Source organism: Aotus nancymaae, unplaced genomic scaffold (assembly GCF_030222135.1).
Source record: "Aotus nancymaae isolate 86718 unplaced genomic scaffold, 86718_ANA_hifiasm-v0.15.2.pri h1tg000008l, whole genome shotgun sequence".
Classification (NCBI taxonomy): Eukaryota; Metazoa; Chordata; class Mammalia; order Primates; family Aotidae; genus Aotus; species Aotus nancymaae.
This window is the reverse complement of record NW_026988419.1, coordinates 57,052,748-57,058,320: the sequence shown is the minus strand read 5'-3', so window position 1 is coordinate 57,058,320 and position 5,573 is coordinate 57,052,748. Positions and strand designations below refer to the sequence as shown.

Sequence of the window (5,573 nt, the reverse complement as noted above, 5' to 3'; positions counted from 1 at the left end):
GCCACCTGGGAGCTTTCTAACAGAGATGCAAAGAAAGTTAAGGGCTTTACTAAGTGGACTTCATCCCACACACCCAACCATAGGTGAGGAATTAGGTAAAGATCTCCATCATACCTTAAGTCTGACCTGAAAACATCTTTACCTTTAAATACCCTCAAAAAAGGTGCAATTTAAAGGCCAAATTTTTTTTTTCATGCTCACAGATTTTATTACACAGACAGTGGTGGCATTTGCCTCAGCCCAGCCCACCCTCACCTGCTTTTCCAGCCCAGAAGTGGGTACAGGGAGGATCACTGCCCAGCAAGAACTATGCTCAGAGGGGAACAGTCCAGAGTCCAACAGCAGAACTCGGGGGAAACTGGGTGAGGTGGCCAGGGACACAAACTATGTACAGGGGCTGGGGGCTTCTACCCAGGGCCCTCCTGGGCCAGGACGCTGGACAGGGAGGGGAGCCTCAGTAGTCCTCCACCCTGCGGTTCTCAGAGATGAATGCGTCCATGACCTCCTTTATGGCCAGGTTGGGGATGAGCTAGCTATTCCTGGGTCAGGGGGCTCCGGGTCATGGGGTCAAAATGACCCATGTGTTGTAGGTGCTCCTCGATATCCTTGTGGTCATAGGTGATGCCACTGGGCGTGATGCATGGCTCTTGCATCAACTCAAAGCTGATCTTACCGCACAGGTAGTCGGGGATGTCGCACTTCTTCCTCTTCTCGTCCACCTGAGAGAAGAGCTCATCCATGTCTGCCATATATTTGTCATGTGGGCGGGGGGCACCCTCACGTGCTTGGCCTCAGTGCAGGCCTGCTGGGCCCAGACGTGGCTGTCGTCCTCATCACCCTCGTGGTTCCGCTGGCACTATTCCAGCTCTCTTTCAAGCTCCACTGCAAGGATCCTCAAGAGGTAGGAGTGCAGCTCGCTCTCCTGGTGGATGCACCGCTCCTCGATGCTGTTTCAGCGCTGCTTCGTGATTCGAAGAGCGCTGGAGATGTCGTCCCCGAAGTTCAACCGCTGCTCCTAGGCCAGATATTTTTTATCATTGAACTAAACATATATATATAATGTATGTATGTGTGTGTGTATATATATATATAATGTATGTATGTATATATTTTTATCATTAAACTAAACATATATATTATGTATATGTGTGTGTATATATACGTACATATATATGTATATATATGCATGTACATATATACGTGTATATATACACGTATATGTGTGCATATATATATACACGTATATATGTATGCATATATACGTATATATGCACACATATATATACACACACATATATATACATTTTTGAGACGGAGTCTTGCTGTATCGCCCCAGCTGGAGTGCAGTGGCGCGATCTCAACTCACTGCAACTTCCACCTCCCGGGTTCAAGAGATTCTTCTGGCTTAGCCTCCTGAGTAGCTGGGACTACTCCCGGCTAATTTTTGTATTGTTAGTAGAGACAGGGTTTCACCATGTTGGCCAGGATGGTCTCCATCTCTCAACCTCGTGATCTGTCCACCTCAGGCTCCCAAAGTGCTGGGATTACAGGCGGGAGGCACCGCACCCGTCCCCACCTACCCCCCCCAACATAGTTCCTTTAAAGATTCTACTTCAAAGCTAGCAGGCCTTTGATCCAAAATACCCCTGCTCCCAAATCCACTCCCTGCCCAGTACGCATATGGATTTTTTGTGAAAGTTCACATATTCCAACTACAAGAAAAATTGTGATTATGATTTAGAAAGTCCATGGAGCTTTAGATCACTATCACTGACTTTCATTCTTTTCACAGGACTTCTGTATTTCAGCATAGAGCCACAAGGGAGCATGAACTTCCATACCAGAGGAGTCTAGATTTAAATCTCTGCCACTTATTTACTCTGACTACAGCTAATTATTAAACTTTTCAGTGACTACTTTTCTTCATCTTAAAACAGGTGCAGGGTTATTATAGCAACATTGCAATTACATGTGTAGTTTTTGGTACATGATGAGTAATTAGTAATTGATAGTGTTTAAAATTAACGTTTTAATGTATTTTTTTTAAACCCGAGACTTTTTTTGTTTTGTTTTGAGACAGGGTCTCACTCTATCACCCAGGCTGGAGTGCAGTGGCAAAATCTTGGCTCATTGCAAACTTCACCTCCAAGGTTCAAGTGATTCTTGCGCCTCAGCCTCTAAGTAGCTGGGACTACAGGTATGCACCACCACGCCTGGCTAAAACTTTAGGGATTTTATTTATTTTGCATTCTCCATTAACAATCTGTGACTACGAAGTTCTTGCACTTAACTGGAAATTCCTATTGTCTAGCCAAAGGTCTGAAATAGGGAGGCGATGAGTAAATATTTGCCAAATCAATGTATGTTTGGTTGTTGTACAATGTGCTCAGAATCTGTCATGTGAACACATGTCTTTGCTATATATGAAAGAATCTCAGGGCACAGTCTACTGATGGATGAGGTAAATTGTCAAGCTACAATCTCATGTTATTCACTAGAAAACATTAACTTGTTCTTCCCAGTGTTGTTCTGTATGCTGTTTCTTTGGGTTATGTGATAGGATACTTCTACGTGATTTTGCACTCAGACTACGTTACCAGCTGTACCCTTGGTTGCTCAGTTTTTTCTTCTGTTAAATGGGGATGCTAATAACCCCCATGACACAGAGCTGTTGCTGTGGATAAACAATTGAACACATGAAAGTGTCTAGAATCGTACCTGGCATGTGGTGTGAATGTTAGCTCTTTCAGCCCTGCAGCCTCTCCTGCTGGTTATTCCAGCATTCTTGTATTCCCAGGTTTAGGATGAATTGGCTCTTTTGGCTCTTTTGTTCTTGGTTAAGTGGGCTTTCCCCTGAGAGCTCTAGTGCACCAGATTTGCCTTCCAATATCGACACTGCTCTTTCCCCAGCCATCTGACTGGCATATCACCAGCATATCCTGGGCTCTAGTCCCTGGAATCGCTCTCTGTACTCTCCTATGCTTGCTCCTTGTTGGAACCCTCCTTTCCTAAATTAGCACATTCTAGAACCTCTCCTATGCTTCCTCTTGAAAGTCTTTAACCCTTCAGAAGCCCCTCTCCTCAAGTCCTCAATATACCTAGCCTGATGCAGAGGACACATTCTGCTTCCTCCCTTGTCTGCCTTCTCTTCCTGGTGCCACTCCCCACTCCCCAAGCAGAGGGCACAGTCTGAGAGAAGTCCCTGCTTGGTGAAGGCAGGGTGTGATATTGTTTTTTTGTTTTGTTTTATTTTGAGATGAAGGTTTGCTCTTGTTGCCCAGGCTGTAGTGCAGTGGTGGATCTTGTCTTACTGCAACCTCTGCTTTCTCGATTCAAGCGATTCTGCTGCCTCAGCCTCCTGAATAGCTAGGATTACAGGTGCCCACCACGATGCCCAGCTAATTTTTGTATTTTTAGTAGAGACGGGGTTTGACCATGTTGGCCAAGCTGGTCTCAAACTCCTGACCTCAGGTGATACTCCTGCCTCTGCCTCCCAAAGTGCTGGGATTACAGGTGCCAGCCAGCCACTGTGCCTGACCAGTGGTATTTAAATATTGTCTGGAATGAGAATAGATCATTTGGCTCCTTGCTCTCACAAAAACAAACAAACCTAGTAAGCTGAGGGCAGCCTGGGGCTGCAGGCTAGGAAGGACAGCCGAGGGCTCTGCTCTTAACTCTGCGGTTTGGGCTTTCCACCTTTGGTTAGCTTGGTTAGCGCTATCTGACCTGCAAGTATTTCAGTGTGGATTCACAGCATATGTGAGGAAATGTCAATGTCCTATTCCCTGACAGCATAATCTATAGTACTACAAAAAACAAAAAAACAGGAAAGTTGCTACAGAGAGTCCTGAAAATAAGAAAAAAAAACCCAAACAGAGTGGTTATTTGCTAAGAAGAAAGCAAACACATAAAAAGAGGGAAGAAAACATAGCTATTGCCAAGAAGTAGCAAAAGCTGGAGTTCCTAATCAGTTCCTCCTTTTATCCTTCTGAGGATTATTCCCATACATAACTGTCACGCTTTTCCTCAGCATTCTCGGACTGGCATTTGTCTGTCATGTGACCACAGCAGACCATTCTGACTCCCTGGACTTTCTCAGACTAACACAGTGGAAGGAGCGTCACTTGCTGCTGACCTTCTCTCTAGACTCTCCCAAGTCAAAAGGCCCACATCTTTCAATTCTAAGGCTGGAGATGGTAAAGACTTGAAACTCACCCTGCTTCCTCATTCAACAAGGCTGAACTTCTCCAAATTTATTATACCTTTCAGAGAGAGACAGTGAAGGAAAGCAAGGGAGAAAGATGAGAGAGGAAAAGAGAAGGAAAGGAGACTGAGGAAAATGGGAGGGACTAAGATGTCTGTGTGCTCCTATATAATTTTAAAAGTAAATTTCTAAGAATTAGTTTATATAGGCCAGGTGTGGTGGCTCACGCCTGTAATCCCAGCACTTTGGGAGGCTGAGGTGGACAGATCACGAGGTCAGGAGATCGAGACCGTCCTGGCCAACTTGGTGAAACTCTGCCTCTACTAAAAATATAAAAATTAGCTGGGCATGGTGATGCATGCCTGTAATCCTAGTTACTTGGGAGGCTGAGGCGAGAAAATCGCTTAAACCAGGAAGTCGGAGGTTGCAGTGAGCCAAGATGGCGCCCCTATACTCCAGCCTGGTGACAGAGTGAGACTTCGTCTCAAAAACAAAAACAAAAACAAAACAACAGCCGGGCATGGTGGCTCACACCTGTAATCCTAGCACTTTGGGAGACCGAGGTGGGTGGATCACCTGAGGTCGGGAGTTCGAGACCAGCCTGACCAACATGGAGAAACCCCATCTTTAAAAAAAAAAAATTAAAAACAACAACAACAACAACAAAGAATTAGTTTATGTGCCCTTTTTAGAATTCCATACAACATTAAATTTGAGGAAAAAATATGTATAAAGTATATATTGGGAATGTCATGGCATGAAGGTCAAAAGGTTATTTAAATGAGCATGAAAAGTCATCTATTAGTGTACTAAATTCCTACTGTGTATTTTACAAGATCTTCATTAAAATCATAAGACTAAGAAAACAGGATTTCCAAGTATTGATAAGCAGCAGTTTATCAATTTTAGAGATAGCCATCAAAGAGATTCCCCACACAAAGTTATCTTACAATGAGTTTTCAAACTGTGCCCCTTGGGCATTAAGATAGAAGGGGAAAGAGTTCTGAGGGTACTGGTTGGTGTGGAGGTATGCTACTTACAGGACTAGAATGTATGCTTCTTTTTCCAGCTCTGCACTGTCTGATGGTCATGGTGGGAGCATTTACACCATAGAAAGCAGCAAACCTCCAGATTAGTTTCTCTTAGAGAGCTCCTTGTTAAACATTTACCAGCACAACCCTGGAGCAGATCTGTGTTTACTTGTATTTCTAGGGAATGTCTGTGTAAAGCATAGCTTTTTTTTTTTTTTGAGACAGAGTCTTACTCTGTTGCCCAGGTTAGAGTGCAGTGGCATAATCTCAGCTCACTGCAACCTCCGCCTCCCGGGTTCAAGTGATTCTCCTGCCTCAGCCTCCTGAGTATCTGGGAT

At 44.3% G+C, this 5,573-nt stretch overlaps 1 pseudogene; it reads right to left on the bottom strand.

Moving 5' to 3' along the window:
• Positions 1–454: 454 nt before the first annotated feature.
• Positions 455–4,076, bottom strand: LOC105730588 (E3 ubiquitin-protein ligase CHIP-like; annotated as a pseudogene).
• Between the last annotated feature and the right edge of the window lie 1,497 nt (positions 4,077–5,573).